The sequence below is a fragment of the Sus scrofa genome, chromosome 3 (genome assembly GCF_054392235.1).
Source record: "Sus scrofa isolate SSC_HxYL_T2T_F1_AM1 chromosome 3, Sscrofa_HxYL_maternal_Yorkshire_Landrace_v2.0, whole genome shotgun sequence".
Lineage (NCBI taxonomy): Eukaryota > Metazoa > Chordata > Mammalia > Artiodactyla > Suidae > Sus > Sus scrofa.
Genome location: NC_139385.1, coordinates 260,736 through 278,136, shown reverse-complemented (window position 1 = coordinate 278,136; position 17,401 = coordinate 260,736). Strand labels below are relative to the sequence as shown.

The 17,401-nt window shown below is 61.8% G+C and overlaps 1 long non-coding RNA gene across 1 annotated transcript in view; it reads left to right on the top strand.

The window, feature by feature from the left end:
• Positions 1-5,012: 5,012 nt before the first annotated feature.
• LOC110259826 (uncharacterized) overlaps positions 5,013-17,401 on the top strand; it is a 44,960-nt gene continuing 32,571 nt past the window's right edge. The window contains exons 1-2 of the long non-coding RNA XR_014839909.1: positions 5,013-5,192; positions 12,174-12,260. This is a non-coding gene — a long non-coding RNA (uncharacterized LOC110259826). The remainder of the gene's footprint in view (positions 5,193-12,173; positions 12,261-17,401) is intronic.

Here is a 17,401-nt window from a genome sequence, read left to right as displayed (position 1 = left end):
ACAACACTGGTGCTTCCACCCCCACCCGCCCCCCAGCCAAGGGAAGGGTTGGTCCAGCGGGGAAATGCCACTCTCGGGCCGGCTGGGGGCAGGTGCTCCCGCCGACACCGGCTCCCCGGGGGGAGCAGTGACCCATGGGCTGCCCGGAGCCGACCAGACCCCACGGATGCCGGTCCACAGGCGTCATTTTCCTTAAACCCCAGCGAGTGGGCGTTGCTCTCCTAGAAGAGCTGGGGGGAGGCTTAAAGAGCTTCCTGTGGCCCCTGAGCCCTGAAAAGCTTCTGTCCACTCCCTGTGGTCCACAGGAAATAGCCACTTGGCGAGGGGGTCTGTCACATTAGGTGGGGGTCACAGGTGTGTCGGGAGGACACACTCTTGCAGCGGATGGAGCGGCTGCACCTGCACGTGCTGGGCTATGAATGCTTGAGAAGGAAGACGGATGCCGCGTGGTCCCCTGTGGCCCCCTGCCCGCCTGCCGCTGAGCGGAGGGGCCTCCAAGGGACCCAGCGAGGCCGAGGCGTGGAACCTGGGTCCCTGGATGGGCACGTGGGCTGCTGCCCGCTGACCGGACCACTGGGCTCAGCTCTCTGGAGAATGAGAAGTCAGACCGGCCCTGGATGGAACCCACCTTGCCCTGGATTCTCCTTACAAACCCTGGGGTTGCCCTGGAAAAACCAAGCTTGGGGTTTGGAGCCCAGGTCCTGTGCTCCACCGAAAAGAGAATTTCTGCAGAAAAAATGAGTTGATTTTTTTTTTGTTGTTTTTCTTTTCATGGCTGTGCCTGCGGCATATGGATGTTCCAGTGCTAGGGGCTGAATCAGAGCTGCAGTTGCCCGCCTGGGCCACAACCACAGCGACGCCAGCTCCGAGCCACGCCCGCAACCTCCGCTGGAGCTCACCGCAACGTCGGATCCTTAACCCACTGAGTGAGGCCAGGTCAAACCCGCATCCTCACGGACACTGTCGGTTTCTTAACCTGCTGAGCCACAGCGAGAACTTTTTTTTTTTTTTCTTATGCAGAAAGAACAAATGTTCACTTAAAGAAAACATGCAAACTTCCTGTAATAATTTTGGCGAAATGGGACTTGAGAGAAGACAGCCAAGGACCCCCAGGAACATCTTCCTGGCTCTAAAGGGGCCGAAGCGGGAGTTTCCACTGTGGCTCAGCAGGTTAAGCCCCCGACATGGTCTCTGTGAAGATGCGGCTTTGATCCCTGGCCTCTCTCAGTGGGATAGGGCTCTGGCATTGCCGTAAGGCGCAGCATAGGTCACAGATGCGTCTCAGACCCTGCGTTGCTGTGACTGTGGCGGAGGCCTCAGCTGCAGCTCTGATTCGACCCCTAGCCTGGGAACTTCCATACGCCGTAGATGTGGCCATAAAAAGGGGTGGAAGGTTGGTGGGTCAGGATGTGATGTCCAGAGCTGTGGCAATCATTTTGCAGCCACGAGAGCCAATTCTGGGGACTGAGGCCAAGCGAGAATGGCAGAGCAGAGAGGGGGAGGGCTCCCAAGGCCTGCGACGTCATGTAATCCCTGGGCACGGCCTGAACGTCCTGTCACGTGGCATAATATCTTTAAAACTGTTTCACGTGGAACATGAAACATCCTGTTTTAGGCTACGCATGTCTTTGTATATGAAAATTTCCCTGATTTATCTATTTATTTTGCTTTTTTAGGGCCACGGGTGCAGCATATGGAGGTTCCCAGGGTAGGGGTCCAATTGGAGCTACAGCTGCCTACACCACAGCCACAGCAACTTGGGACCTGAGCCCCATCTGCGGCCTACGGCGCAGCTCATGGCCACGCCAGATCCTTAACCCACAGAGCGAGGCCAGGGATCAAACCCACAACCTCATGGTTCCTAGTCGGATTCATTTCCTCTGTACCACAATGGGAACTCCTTAAAATTTCCCTTATTAACCTTAATATGGGGCCACAAGATTGCTCCTTGGGCAGAGGAGAGGCTGGGAAAAGGCAGTTTTAGGAGAAATGACAGACTGAGGACTCGGGGAGGCTGCGCCGGTTCTGAACCCCAGGGTGCAGGTGCCCTTTGAGGGTGTCTCCTTATCACCCAGGGGCAGTGATGGTGGGCGTCGCGGCCGCTCTCCCACTGCAGGGCACCGGGCACCCAGAGTTCCTCCCATGCTTCCTGCATGAGCTGTGCGAGCCCCGAGTTAGCGTGAGGCCTGTGGGGTCAGCGCTCCGGCCACGGGCTCTTTCCCACAGAACTCTCTCTGAGAAGGGTCTGAGTAAGCACAGCTATTTTTATGTCTTCAGTCATCCGAGGCGCTGTCCTCATTTGTAAGACAGAGTTTACGCTCCTTAGAAACCCGAGCCTGCCCAGGAGCCCCTCGGGAACTGCCAGGCTAGTGTGCCACCAGCCCTCTGTCCCCGTCCCCCTGGCCTGGGTGGGCCAGCCAGGAGGCCCAGCGCCCGTTCCAGGCGGCCGCCTTCCAGATGCTTCCTGGGCAACCAGCTGCCTCCTCCCTCAGCTCCCTCCTGGCCCAGCCCCCGGTGACTAGGGGACGGTGGGGGTTTGTGGCAGGTGCATGAGGGCCCTAGACTTCATCACAGTGCTATTTGCTGCCCACAGAATGTTCCCTGGAGGGGCTCTCCGGGTCTGCTGGATGTGACTCCGTGGGCTGTAGGCAAAGCTGGCCCTCCTTTGATCCCACCCGTTGCCCGAGGCCGTCCTGGAGTCTCTGCCATCACGTACCTGGCCCCAGGTCAGCCTGGAAAGGCGCCTCCCTCCCCGTGAGAGATGAGAAAACAGGGGATCTGCTGCTGAACCTCTGACCTGGGTCCCCCAGCAGGTCCTGGGATCTGCCACCTGTCCTTCTAGGGGTGGACAGTGTGACATAGGACTTCCAGAGATCTGGAACCAGACCCGTGTGGCCCCTCTGTCATTCGTTCATTCAGCAGGTATTGGCTGAAGGCCCGCCATGGGCCAGGCTCTGGGTGTGCAGGGGTGGCAGCTCAGGTGCTGTCCCTGGGGCTTAGGACCGCGAGGTGGGGACAGACGGTCAGCAGATGGCATGCTATACAGCAGCACAGAGGGTGATACGGGGCAGGGGGAGCTGCAGGGCAGTGGGGTGAGGGGCATGCAGGGCGGAGAAATGCCCCCCCAGAATTCACTTGGGACCTGTGACCGGGGTCTTATCCGGAAACGAGGACTTTGCAGATGTCATGGTTAAGTGGAGGCCATACTGGAGTGGGGTGGCCTGGACTCCAGCGGCTGGTGTCCTTTCACGAAGACAGAAGTGGGGACGCAGCTTTAGGGGAGGGGCCGTGGCGATGGCGGTGGAGGCCGGGCAGTGCTCTGCGAGACCAGGGATGTCAAGGTGCCCGCGGAGCCCTCGTCCCAGAGCCTCTGGAGGGACCAGCGGACTCAGCGTTCAGCTCTCAAATCTGGGCCCAGCCCAGAAAACTTCCCACCACGGTGGGCGTGCTCAGCCACAGGGCCAGGGTCCAGTATGGCAGCCACTGGCTGCCTGTGTCCACTGCCCCCTGCCAGTGTGACCAGGGACCCAGGGTCTCGATGTCACTTTTATGTGTTTAAATGTAAGCCACACGTGACCAAGGCCGCCAGGTTGGAAGCAGCTCTGCAAGGCTGCCCAGTCCCAGGGAGAGTCCGGCCCTGTGAGACAGGCCTGTGGCTGTCTCGTCTGTGCCTTGGGCTTTGCTGAAGGGCTGTCGGGGTGGGGACGGCTGGCACGTACCGCCTCTGTGGCCCTTGTACCGTGTGGGGACCATGCTCTGTCTTCTGTCTTCTAGTGGGCGCTCCTTCGGGTCAGGCAGCCATCAGAGCAGGGGGCGACCTGGAGAGCTTGGCCAAAGCGTCCTGGCTTTTCTTTCTTCAGTTTACAAGACCCTGGGACTTTGCCGAAACCGCTGTCTTTGCTCTGCAAGCTGCCCCAGACCCAAACAATCCTGTGCTTCCCGGGATGAACAGCATTGCTCTAAATACAGACTCTACCAGCAGCCCTGACTGGGCAATAAAAGGTTTTATTGGTGGTAGTCACTCTTCGGCAGGGCAGGTCGTCACGTCAGGCTTCCAGCAAGGCTTATGTAAGCGTGCGCCCTGGGGTGCTGGGAGCAGGAATGCCGTGGGGCTGGCTCAGGAGGACCCAGGGTGCTCCGAACAAGTCACATAATTACTTCAAAGGTGACAGCTTCGGGTTCATCAGGAAGAGTGAGGAGCGTCCAGAAACGTGCGGGTTACACCGAGCTTTGAAAACAGGATCTCAGGATGGGTTTTAGCTGGGCTCTCAGAGGGCACATCTCAGCATCAGGGGACAGGTCTTGGCTAGGGCTGTGGCTGCAGGGCCAGGAGCAGGAGGGCCAGACCTCGGGAGCCAGTTGGAAGTGGAGTGTAGGGTCTGCCACTTGCCTGGGGACCCAGATACAAGAACAGTCACCCACATCTCAGTAATAAAGCACATGGGCTCGGAGACGGGTATTCCAATGGTGATGATGGTGTGGAGGTGGTGGAGGGGGTGATGGTGGTGGAGGTGATGCTGGAGCTGATGCTGGAGGTGACGGAGGGGGTGATGGTGGCGGAGGTGAGGTTGGAGGTGATGGGAGGGGGTGATGGTGGCGGAGGTGAGGTTGGAGGTGGAGGTGACTGAGGTGGCGGAGGTGATGCTGGAGGTGATGGAGCTGGTGAGGTGGTCGTGGTGGTCCTGGTAGGAGGGCAGCGCTGGCGGTGACGGGGAGGTGATAGGAGGAGTAGGATGAGGTCCGGGGTGATACCTGGTGGGCACTGGGCAGGGGTCTGCCCGTCTGATGGCTGTGTGCACACGTTCCACGGCCTCACACTCCCCTCTCGATGGTGCAGAGCATTCTGCTGGCTGAAAATGGCCAAGAATCCAGGGCTCCGGGGGCCGAGCAGGCGAGCCGAGAGATGGGCGTGGAAACACGTGTTCACAGCCAGCAGCGCACAGCTGTTTCCTCTTGTGGCTTCCCCAGCCTCAGATGATTTGTTTTATTAGAGGCGAGTTGTGTTTGCTACCGACCCACAGCCCTGGCGGCCCTGGGGAACAGACGCCCGAGAATTGACCGTGGCCCCCCTGACTCCCCGCCGGCTCGTTCCTGCTGCGCTCAGAGCACGGGGCCCCTGCTACGGCGTGGTCGTGGGCTCAGGGCTCTGGAAAAGCAGGCCCCGCTCGGGCTCGCCCCCTGGGGGCCCACAGGTAAGTGGGTGCCTGGACAGTCCTCAGTAGAGCCACGTCGGCACCTCCTCTGCACAGCTGGGCTTCAGGGGGCATCAGCCCAGGGCCGGGGACCCTCACCAGCCCCATGGGAGCAGCCGGAGCAGGCAGGGCCAGATACCCACCCACTGCTGGGGTGCGTTCTGTTCTGAGGCTTCTTGCCTCCTGCCTGGGGGGCCTTGGCAAATCCCATAATGACCCCAGGCTCCTGTGCCCTCATGGCCATGGGACCAGCCGTGGCTGCGCTCAGAGTGCCTGTGAAGGCCAGGCGGGCCCTGGGTGTGACGAGCCTGCCACCTTGCATGCATTCCATATGCATTTGTGTCCTGTTTGAGTTCAAACAGCTGCTGGTCACAGCAGCCGGCAGAGGGGTGGAGACCCATGGCAGAGCCTGGGGCAGATGGCCCAGCCCTGCCAGGGCCAGGGCAGCCACTCAGGACGCCCCTCCCTAAGGCCCTGGCCTTGGAAGGGCTCTGTGCCGTGGGGCCGGGGCTTGGCTTTGGTGGCGTGTGTGCCCGGTGTTTTGGGAACAGGTCCCCCGGCCTCCCCACCCCTGGTCACCAGCAGGCCCACACCCGGGATTCCCAGGGGGGCTGCAGAGTGGGCTGTCTGGCTTGGGAGGGAGTCCATCAAATTCGTGTGCTTTGCTCTGACCTTGGGGTTGAAATTTGGCCTGAGACTCTTATGTGAATATTTAACTCAGAAGTGGTTTTTTAAACATTTGCCTGAAGCATCTGCCTTAATGCCTACATATTGTGTGAGTGGACAGTGGTCAGCTGGATTCCGACATTCTCAGCTTGGTTTGGCCTCTGCCCGGGGCCGGGGGCGATGCCCTCCCCTGGAGGTGGGGTCCTGGGCTCCAGCTGCCGGGAAGCAGGGAGCCACCTGCCCGCCTGCTGGCGCCGGACCCGCGGGAGCCTCCTTCTCGCCTCCCTCTGCGCGCTCCTGGCCTGCCCGGCTGCTCGGCACCTGGCTTTGTGGGAAACTGCGGAAGCAGATATTCTCAGGACTCTGGGTTTTGGGGGTGGGGGTGGGGAGGAGCCTCCCGTGACGTATTTAAACCCCCAAATGGAAAGATTTATTGCAAAATATTGCACGAAGCTCCGCCGTTAAATCACTAACTAGGGCGAGTTGCAGGGCTGCCCTGTCTCCAAGCCGCCCTGGCTGAGCCCCTCAACTTTTTAACGGCGGGCTGGTTGGGACCCTGGGCCCCAGCGTGGAAAATCTGCCCCTCTCACCTGGGTTTGCAGCTTGGACTGGAGGGCACCCAGCCTCGAGGGCTGGATGAAGACATCCATTATGTGCTGGGCCCCACATGGCCCCCTGTCCCACACCCCCACCCCGCTCCCACAGCGGGGCCTCCCCCAGGGGCTGGGGCCTCGCCCGAGGGCCATGTCCACCCCCAGGGGCCCGGGCCATCTCCGGGGAGCTGGGAGCTAAGTGGGAGGGTTCTCCTGTGGGGCGGGACCCCCCTTCAGCTGCCACCGACTGAGCAGCCGTGGGCCCCGGAGCTACAAGGCCTCTTGCCAATGGCCCAGCGTCCCATCCAGCAGTGGCCTGGGCCTTTGCTACAAGCAGAGACCCCATTCCAGGCAGTTTATGCTAAAAAGCCATTTGCCGAGGATCATGAAGCACAGCCCCCTAACTTCGGAACACCCCTAGACCCCCTCAGGATGCTGCAGGCTGCAGACCTATGGCACAGCCAGAGGCCTCGGGAGGGGGACCCAGGGCCCCCTGCACTCGGGGTAGCCTCTCCCGGGGAGCCCCCTGTGGGGCCTCTGGCAGAGCCCAGGTCCCGGGCTGAACCCTCCCTTCACAGGGGCCTGGGAAGCCCCTGCGTCTTCCCAGGGACTCTGCTCTCATAGGGGGACAGTCTCTGAACTTGGGGAGGGCGCCTGCAGGGAAAGAGCCTTCTGCTCAGCTGCGGGACCCCAGCCGGCTCGGGCCTATCAGCTCGAGCGTGGGGGTGCGGGCGTCCAGGTGCCAGGTCTGGAACAGGATCCATCCCGCCTCACCTTTCCCACCTACCCCCTGGGCCCCTCCGTGGAGCCCCCGCCCGAGTGCAGAGACTGCGCTCTCAGGAGTAACAGGTGGATGGGTAGCCTCAGCAGCAACAGTGCCCACATCCTGCCTCTGGCTGCTGGCTGCTGCCTGCTGCTTTAGGGGGTCTCCAGCGCCAGCCCTGTCGGGCTCGCAGTCAGCGTCACCACCAGGGGATACTCCATGGGGGTGGGCCACAGCCTCCCACCACTCTGACTCGGCACCCCTCCAAGCATCCAGGGGCCTGTTGGCAGGATGCTTGATCGAGGCCATTGCTGGTTCCAAAGTTGGAGCTGGCAGGACAAGGACCGTCCTGTCCCCTGCCAGGGTCAGCTCAGGGCCAGGCAGCGGCAGAGGCCGGAGGTGGCCCAAGAAGGAAATGGTTGAAATTTGCAGCCAGGGCAGGAAATGGACAAACTGTGGAGGAGGAATTGGAATGCCAGCTGGAAGGCCGCCCCCTCGGTGCCCACCCCTCTGCCCGGAGATCTGGGCCCAGAGTCAGGAAGTGCCTGGTGTCTTGGCCGGAGGAGACTGGCCCCCTTGGGGTGGGTGCTTGCCCTGCACCACCTCCGGTTCCCGGCTACAGGCTTTCCAGGGGGAGGTTAGAAATAGATGGCCACAGGGTGGCTGAGAAGCCAGCAGCTGGTCCCAGGTCCTGCCTCTGCCCCACGCGAGGGGCACCTCTCAACTTCCCCGCCTGATGCATGGCCCTGCTGACCTCTGCCGTCCCAGCATGCTTGGCCTTCAGCACCTTCCGGCCCGTGTCACGCTTTCTCCACCTGGGAAGCTTCTCCCTCGTGGAAAACTTCTGTTCGGTCTTCAGAACCCAGCTTTGACACAGTTCCTGGATCAAGCTGTCCCTGAAGCACCCCAGGCCCCCTGCCCTGCTCTCCTGCACTGGGGGCTGCCTGCCACTCCTCAGTGTGCCCCAGGGGACGGCGGCTCCAGCATGCCACCGCGCTCGGAGGGACCCACGGTTGGCACCCAGTGTTTGCTGGGCTTGGAAAGGCAGCACTGGTGGTTTCAGCTGCAGCCTCGAGGTCAAGGGTGGGTTCGCCCTTCTCGGGGGTCTGTGTGGACTCAATCTTCAACCGATGTGACCGCTCTTCTCGCCATCACCCTCCTCTTGGCGGCCCAGTGTGGGCGGTCGGAGCCTCTGAAGTGAGCAGGCCTGTGTTTGCGCCGCTGCCCACAGGCTCTGTTTCGACTCCCGGCGCCTGGGTTCTCTGCTCCGGCACGTGGGCAGGATGGCACACTGCCTTGAGGGACGTGGGTCCTAGTGGCGGGAGCCGGCACCCAGGAGGCGCTCAGTAATGCAGGTATTATTACCCAGCCCTCCCAGGAGGAGGCCGGGGCCTGCTCGGCCACCAGGGACTGCGCCTTCCAGGCCCCGGCTCCCCCTTCGCTGGATTCCTCTGCTCCAGCGGGGGAGGTAATTAGCATTCCAGCCCTGAGAGCGTCACCCCGCAAATGGGATGAGCCGAGCTCAGCAGCACCCCAGCCCCTCATCTCCGGGGAGGGGGGGCTGCTCCCCCAGCTCAGGGCGCTGTGGGTGCAGGGGCTGTGTGTGGTCGAGGGCCTGGTTTGGTCTCAGCCTGGTGAGGCCTGTTGGAGGGCGGTTTGGGTCAAGTGGGCATATGGGCAGGCAGGGGTGACAGGCGGGTGCCCCCCGCCACTCCCCCGCCTTTGACTGAGCCCCATCCCCCGATGTCCTCAGGATGGAGCTGGCCTCACCCCTCTGCGGTCGGCAGCTTGGGCTCCTGGTCGCTGGGGGCCCCGTCTGTCGAGCTCAGGCTCTTTGCGCGGCTCAGGCTCTTTGCGCGGCTCCGGCTGGGATCTGAGGACCCCCACCTCCCAGGGTGGCCCATGAGCTCCCAAGTGGCTTCAAAGAAGAATTTCTCACTCAGAGTTGGGGGGTTGACCAGGGGAGGCGGTCTTCTTAGACGGCTTTTGACATTGCAGGCTGGGGACTGGGGTGTCCGGGCGCAGCTTGGAGGTCTCTGCTCAAAGGGCAGGTGCGAGGTCCCAGGCGGCCCTGGCAGGGGCTGCACCCCTCAGCGGCCCCGCCCGCCCCTCCCCCGTCCCCTTTCCCCCCGTCTCCAGGGGGACGTGGTGGCATCTGGAGGGAGAGGCCTGGGTCCCAGAGGCACAAGGGCCCTGGTTGCGGCTGCCGTGGGCGAGGGGGCTGACCTGTGTCCCCAAGTCCTGAAAACCCTTCCCTTTCCATTCGGAGCCCCTGCCGCAGAGCAAGGAGGGCGGTGTCTTTAGAAAGAGCTGCGATGTGCGACTTTAGTTTATCCATTGACCGCCGAACACAAGGCCCTGTGTGTCCACGTGGGTCCTTCTGGTAGCCTGTCTTGAGGGGCCTCCAGAGCTGTCCACAAGGCAGGCAGGGCACCACAAGGCCCCCCAACGAGGGCGAGGGGCTCTAGGTGCCGCGGGGGCGGTGCGGCAGCCGAGGCTCGTAGACCCACAGGAATCGGCATAGCCACGCAGCACTGGTGGCCCCTCTCGATGGCCCGGGTGCCACTGTCTGGGGGCGGCTGTGGCCAGACCGCCACCCGTGGTGCCGGGAGGAGAGGCTGCCCTCAGTTTGGGTCTGTGCTCACCGCCTCCCGAAATTCACCACCGGAGATCGGATTCAGAGCTAAGGAAACATTTATTTTAAATGTAAGTTGATCGTGGTGGAAGCCCTGCATGGGCCTGCTGGCCTTGGCCTGTGGACATTGGGGCCGATGATATAAATAGGGCACAGTTGCTGCTGCTCTTAATCCAGAGGGGCCCTGTCGGTGGCCGTGTGCGGGGAGCCTGATGGGGCCAGGCCTGTGGTTGGGGTGGCCCACCGCAGGGGTCGGGCCCTGCTGGCCCCTCAGCTGCCCTCTCCCGCCCTCATTTCCCCGTGGGAGGAAACCTCCTGTGGCCCCTCCTGCAGGTGGAGGACCGTGGACGCCCCTTGTGCCCGCATGGGCGGCCCCGGCCTGTCCCTTCGCCCTATCCTTGACCCCAGTCTGTGCTCTGCCCACGTGAACCTGACCTGCTGAAAATCGTCCCTCTGCTGCCGCCTTGTGCGGCTCCAATGGGAGCCCCCCTCACCTTCCTGGGAGTGGGGGGGCCTCAGCACGGCCCCCCTCACTCAGCTCTCCCTCCCCTGCTCCCCCCACCCCCCCGGGGGCCTGACATCCTGCTGCAGGATTCTGAGCTGTTCCATGCCCTCCACCCCACCCCCCCGCTCCCCAGTCATCGGAAACAAAGGCGGAGAATGCCGAGGGCCCCTGGGACGTGTGACAGCATCTGGCTGGGCTCCAGGAGTCACCCACAGGCATGCCGGGGAGCTGGCGGGCGGCCAGGAGTGTCCCGCCAGCAGCCCTGTGGGTGTGGGGGCGGGAAGTCCGGGGAACAGGCCACTTCCCGGGACCCACCCCCTGCACCAGGAAGCCAGCCGGGTCCGTCCACCTGTCCATCCACCCTGCTGGCCCGGGGGCAAGAGGCCGGGCCAGCAACGCCAGAAGGAGTCTTGGCCCTTCCCCTTAGGGACGGGGAAATGGAGGATCGGAGAGGAGTGATGTCACGTGGGCCCCCCGAGTCCCAGGGCCCAGCCCAGCCTAGCGGGGAAGCGACCGAGGGCTCAGGGAGTGAAAAGTGCTTTTGGGAGAACTTGCCCAGCATCGCTCCGAGTTAACGGGTAGGATTCCTGCTTTAGCCACGTGGAGACAGAGCCAGAGGCCTTCAATCACGGGCAGCGTGGACCAGGGTCAGAATGGGCTCTGGGCAGCAGGGGCGGGTCCAGGGGCTCAAGGCGGGGCTAACGGCAGCCAGGGGAGCCCCACCTCTGAATTCGCACTTTTTGGGGGGGTGCTGAGGCCCCAGAGCTAAGTCTCTGACAGCCTCCAGTGAGGGGCCCTGGGTGGGGTGACGTCCATGTGCTCCTCCCGCGGCCCCAGCTGGCAGGGTGCCTCGAGGCCCCGGGCTCCCCTCCAGCGCAGCTCCGAGGCAAGGCCCAGGGTGGCGGCTTCTCCTGGGCCCCCCCGCCTGGGAGTTGTGGGGAGAAGCCGGCCGTGGCTTGGGGTGAAAGGAAGGTGTGGAAGCTCCTAGCTCGACCTGCCGGGGGCAGGGACTCCTCGGGCATCACTGGGCATCCATGTGGCCCAGGGTTAGTGCAGACCTGGGGGTCTGCTGGTGCAGTGAAGCCAGGCTCCCCCCACCTGCCTCAGAACCCCACTCGGGGCTGCTGGGGACCCCAGACCTGTCACCAGGGGCTCAGAAATTGGGGCCGAGGGGAAGTCGGGACCCCTGTCCGAGGGTGGACGAGGGTGGCCGCTCCAGGGCTGGGGTTTGGGTGGCGATGTGGGGAGGGGGCCAGTGTCCCCCCACTCTCTTCCTCACACAAGAGCTGGGGGACGGCTCATCTCTGGGGCCGGAGGTGCGGGACAAGCACCACTCTGCTCCTGGGAACGGTCACACCGGTCAGGTCAGCCCTCGCAGAAACACCTGCCACTGTGGAGAAACCAAGACACCACGGGGAGAGCCCACAAGGGCCTGGGTCACAGCCTCCAAAACCAACTCACAAGAGAAACAGCACCAACCCTAAAACAAAAGTCACCTAGGAGTTGCCGTCGTGGCGCAGTGGTTAACGAATCCGACTAGGAACCATGAGTTTGCTCAGTGGGTTAGGGATCCGGCGTTGCCATGACCTGTGGTGTAGGTTGCAGATGCGGCTTGGATCCCGTGTGGCTATGGCTGTGGTGTAGGCCAGCGGCTACAGCTCCGATTAGACCCCTAGCCTGGGAACCTCCATATGCTGTAGGAGCAGCTCTAGGAAAGACAAAAAGACAAAAAAAAAAAAGTCACCTAAAACACTGATGGGGGGATTAAGAGTCAGGTCCTGGCCTTTCCTCGGCAGCTGCGTGACTTCTCTGCTTTCAGTGTCTTTCTCTGAAGAATGAGGCACGGACCCCACCTCCAGGATCTGATGTGAGCATCCATGTGAGTCAAGAGATAGAACCGCATACAGTAAGTGCTCGATAAATGCACCTTATCTTTGGACATGGTGCATACGTACAAGTTTGCTGGAGTCAAAGCCGGTCCCGCCTTTCCTTGCGTGCCTGTGGCCTTTCTCCATGGCGCTGGCCAGACGCTGATGAATGGATGTTGGCCCCAGGCCAGGGGCCAGCAGGGGCCTCAGTGCAGCCCAGAGCAGAGGGGCGCCAGGGTTGGTTCAGTGCTTGTCCCCCTCTGGGCATTTTGGTGGACATGATGGGACCAGGCTCCTCCTCTGGGGCACAGGCCACCCGAGGCCCCGGACAGCTCCTCCAGCCCCTGCCCACCCACCAGGTGCTCATTCCGAGGGTTCGGGCCGAGCGGACAGGAACTGCGCCGTAATCTTCCAGCCTGGCCTGGATCACCTCCCCTGAGACCCCAGGACCCAAACGCAGCTTCCCCATGGACAGTGGGCCGGGCCCTGCCCTGCTGGCCCACTCCCCTCTCTCTGGAATGTTCCACAGCCACAGCAAAAGCCCCTTTGGAGAAGAAACGGTACTGCTGCAGGCCCACGGAGGGGGCTGAGGTGTGCCCGCCCCCCTCTCCCAGAGCAGGGCGGATCCGAGGTCCCGCCCTGTCCCCAGTCCACCACGGAGTCAGGTCCTTGCTGGCCTGCATGTGCCCTCTGGTGCTCAGAAGAGCTGCATCCATGATGGGGCGGCAGGCGGGGCCCCAGCCGATCTCGGGGTGTGGGGGGGGTCTTGGGTCGGCTGTGCTGCGGGATGCCGCCGGTCCTCACGGCCTTCAGCCCCGCTTCCGGGCTCACCCCCGATTCACAGACACAGCAGTCGAGGCCCGAAGTCGTGAGCAGCCTGCCAGCGGCCGTGCCCAAAGCCAGAGCTGGGTCCGCCGGCCCCTCCCTGCCGGCCCTGTGACCTTGGCCAAGTCCTTGAGGGCTGCACTGGCCCCCCGTCCCTCCAAGGGGCCGCAGCCATGCACTCCCCGCGTGGCTCTGGCGCGTGTCCTGGGTTCCAGAGGCCACGAGGCCGCGTCTGTGTTGGTGGAGCTGGCGGGGCCGGCTGTGTGGGACCCCCCAGGGAGTGGCTCCCTGTCCCTCTCAGCCTCATTTGTCCCTTTCTTTCTTCCGCCTCGAGCTGACGTCCCTCCTGTGGCTCCCCCAGACCAGGCCTCGGAGGAGCTGTGACCCCGCTGCTCTTCTGGAAGCTTCTTCAAGTCCCCTTGAGCTTCAAAGGCCTGGGAGCCGGGTGACCTCTGTCCTCAGCCGGGCGTGGTTTCCGGGCATTCCTGGGGTGGCAGGCAGCTCTTTAGGGCTATTTTGGGATCACCACAAACTTCACCCTCCTCCTGTGAACGGGGACTTTTCATCAGACTCGGCTAAGATGGGGTGACGTCACTCCCAAATTACAGGGGCTCCGCGGGTGAGGCGGGGTGAGGGCAAAGGGTGTGACCCGAGCGTCCTGCCGGGTGACCCCAGGCCTGTCACCTGGGGGGCCCTGCAGGGCCACGGGGGGCTGAGGGCATCTGGAAGAATCGCAGCACTGGGCATTTCGTCTGTCGTGGTTTAGGACGCTCAGCTGGCTGTGACCATGCAGGGAAATGGCTTTGGTCTTTCCCGGGAGGCTGACCTCGGCTGCCGCCCAGGGAGGGGGTTAAGTGCCCCCCCCCATTAGCAGATCCCACCCCGGGCCCAGAGCCTGCGTAACCCAAGCTCTCACTTGGCCCGGATACGCTTCCAGGAGCCCCGCCGCTGCTGAGGGAGGCTGTACCGCCAGCGCCCAGCGCCCGGCCTGGCCCCCAGATCCAGCCACCTGGCCCTGGGGCGGGACACAGTCCCGACACCAAGGAGCCCCATTCCCCCTGTAGGCACAGCAGAGCCCTGGCTGCAACCGAGAAGAGACGGAGGGTCCCCTGCTTCCTCAAGGTCAGGGGTGAGAGGTGGGAGGAGAAGGACCCTCTCAGGGAAGCTGAGCCCCAGCCTCTGGAGATGGCGCTGCTCAGGAGGGGCCCCCAGCCTCGGGACGCCTCCCAGATCAGCACAGGCAGGAAGGGCCCCCAAGGCCAGGTGTGCTCGCTCACTCATTTATCCACTTACTCGTTGGCTCACTCATTCAACCAACCGGCATCTGGAGCAGCTTCTCTGGGGAGGGTACAGGTTGAGGTGGCTGTCTCCAGCTCGCTTGGAAATGCTGTTTGGTCCCTTTGGGGTCACGACACGGAAGACGCCTATGAACGTGCAGCTCGCCTGAGGCCTGGGGCCGGGCTGGCGGCTGGCCCTCGGCAAGGGCTGGCGGCACCTCGGGGGTGGTTGGTGTCGTGGGGCCTGGACTCCAGCTCCTGGGCGGGCCTTGTGGGAAGACACAGGTCAGGTTCACGGAGCGGCCGAGCCGGGTGGGGGGGCCCTGTGAGAGTGGCCACAGGGGCATTCTGGTTCCCACTGGTGGGCACACAGGGGCCTCAGGGAGACTCAAGGAGGGTCCCCGGGAGGGGAGGGGCTTGAAAGGCCGTGAGCTTGATCTGGAGGGTGGGGCTGGGAGTTGGCTCTGGGGCCCTGGGGCTGGAACGGAGCCGCTGCCTCGCACCGTCTGGGCTTCTCCTTCGCCAGCCACCTCTGCATTGCTATCTACTCAATGTTTTCTTCAAATCGGCTTTTTTCCCCTCTGAGTATAACACCAGCTTACTTTTTATTTATTTTTTTTTTTATTTTATTTTTTTTTGTCTTTTTGTCTTTTTGCTATTTCTTTGGGCCGCTCCCTCGGCATATGGAGGTTCCCAGGCTAGGGGTCGAATCAGTGCTGTAGCCACCAGCCTACACCAGAGCCACAGCAACGCGGGATCCGAGCCGCGTCTGCAACCTACACCACAGCTCACGGCAACGCCGGATCGTTAACCCACTGAGCAAGGGCAGGGACCGAACCCGCAACCTCATGGTTCCTAGTCGGATTCGTTAACCACTGCGCCACGACGGGAACTCCCAGCTTACTTTTTAAAATTTAAGTACTACTGGACAGCCCGGGGGCTGTACGCAATCTCTTGGAGTAGCGCAGGATAAGACAGTGGGAGGAAAAGAATGTGATCCAGTCACATTGCTGTCCGGAGCTTTGCTGTAGGGGTCACTTACTGTCGGGGGTCATTTTGCTCTACGGGGGCACTTTGCAGCCGGGAGAAGCTACAGCCTGCAGACAGGTGCGGGAGCCACCTCTTGGATCTGTGACCTTGGGGCTCAAGACCCTCCTCAAAATCAGAGAGTCTGGGGACTGCTCCTGTGTCTCCTGTGCCCCCAACTCAGCAGCGGAGGAGGTAGGAGGCGGTCGCTCAGGGCATAGGGTGCTCCTGCTCTGCTGTGTGGAGGCAGCGAGGCAGTGACGTGGGACCTCGACCTCCACCCTGTGAACCGGGGTCAGCTTCACCAGCACAGCAGGTCAGGGCACGGTGCCAGGGAGCCCACGAGGCAGGAGGAGGGGCAGAGCCACTGGAAGGGCACACGGGGACCAGAGTCCTCCTGAGCTTCTTCCTTCAAGGGCGTCAGGTCATCTAATGCACTGAGGTGGGGGTGAGGGTCTCGGGCAAGTGATTTCCTGGCTAAAGAGGGCCTGGGACTCACCAGGGAAACTGAGGCAAGGAACTGTTGCCTGGGGCCTTCCTTCCAGGGGTTCAGGCGATGGGCTGGCATCCTGAGCACCCAGAGCCCACCTGGGCTTCCAGGCTGTTCACCTCCAGACCCCCATCCATGTGTCCATCCATCCTTCCATCCATCCATCTATCCTTCTGTCTGTCCGTCCTTCCATCCATCCATCCATCCATTCATCCATCTGTCCATCCATCTGTCCATCCATCCATCTGTCCATCCATCCTTCCATCCATCCATCTGTCCATCCGTCCTTCCATCCTTCTGTCCATCCTTCCATCCATCCATCCGTCCACTTATCCTTCCATCCTGTCCATCCATCCATCCATCCATCCATCTATCCTTCTGTCTGTCCTTCCATCCATCCATCCATCCATCCATTCATCCATCTGTCTCTCCATCTGTCCATCCATCCTTCCATCCATCCATCTGTCCTTCGATCCATCCATCCTTCCATCCATCCACCTATCCTTCCATCCATCCATCTGTCCATCCGTCCTTCCATCCTTCTGTCCATCCTTCCATCCATCCATCCGTCCACTTATCCTTCCATCCTGTCCATCCTTCCATCCATCCATCCATCTATCCTTCTGTCCATTCACCCACCCCTCCATCCATCCATCTCTCCACCATCTATCCATCCTTCCATCCATCCATCTGTCCACCCATCAGTCTATCCTTCTGTCCATCAATCCATCCATCCTTCCATCATCTATCCATCCATCCATCTGTTCATCCATCCCTCCATCCTTCCGTCCATCCATCCATCCTTCTGTCTGTCCATCCATCCTTCCATCCATCCATCCATCCTTCCATCCATCCATCCGTCCATCTGTCCACCCATACTTCCATCATCTATCCATCCATCCATCTGTTCATCCATCCATCCATCCCTCCATCCTTCCGTCCATCCATCCATCCTTCTGTCTGTCCATCCATCCTTCCATCCATCCATCCATCTGTCCATTTGTCCATCCAACCATCCATCCATCCATCCAAACTTCCATCTTATCCATCTTCAAACCCATTTATCTGTCCATGACTTTCTCTGGGTTAGGCACAGCCCGAGGGGATGCAGCCGTGATAGGACACAGCCCTGCTCTCATAGAGCTGACCTCCCAGAGCTTCAGATCATGGGAGGGAATAGAGGTCAAAAGTGCAAGGGGCTCCCCTGGGGATGTGACTGAGTGGCTGTGGGAGGTCCCTACAGGTGGTCACCCCCAGGGATCGTGGTGGTAGATCACTGGCTCCTCTCTTGGTCTTGCACTCACTAGGAGCTTTCTGGGCACAGGCCTAGCAAAGGGTCCCTGCACCCACATGCCCCTGCTGTGGGGGCTCTGTCCAGCTGGGGGCCTGGGCCAGGGTCCTCTGCACGTGGTCTTGGAGTTTCTGTCAGTAGTTTCTGAGCATCAGAACTAACTGAGAGTCCCATGAGCCTCTGGCAGGCACCCAGCTGGAAGCCACATTTATTGAGCCCCTGCTGTGTGCCCCTCACACAGTGAACTCCAAACTCCCGAAAGAGAGATTT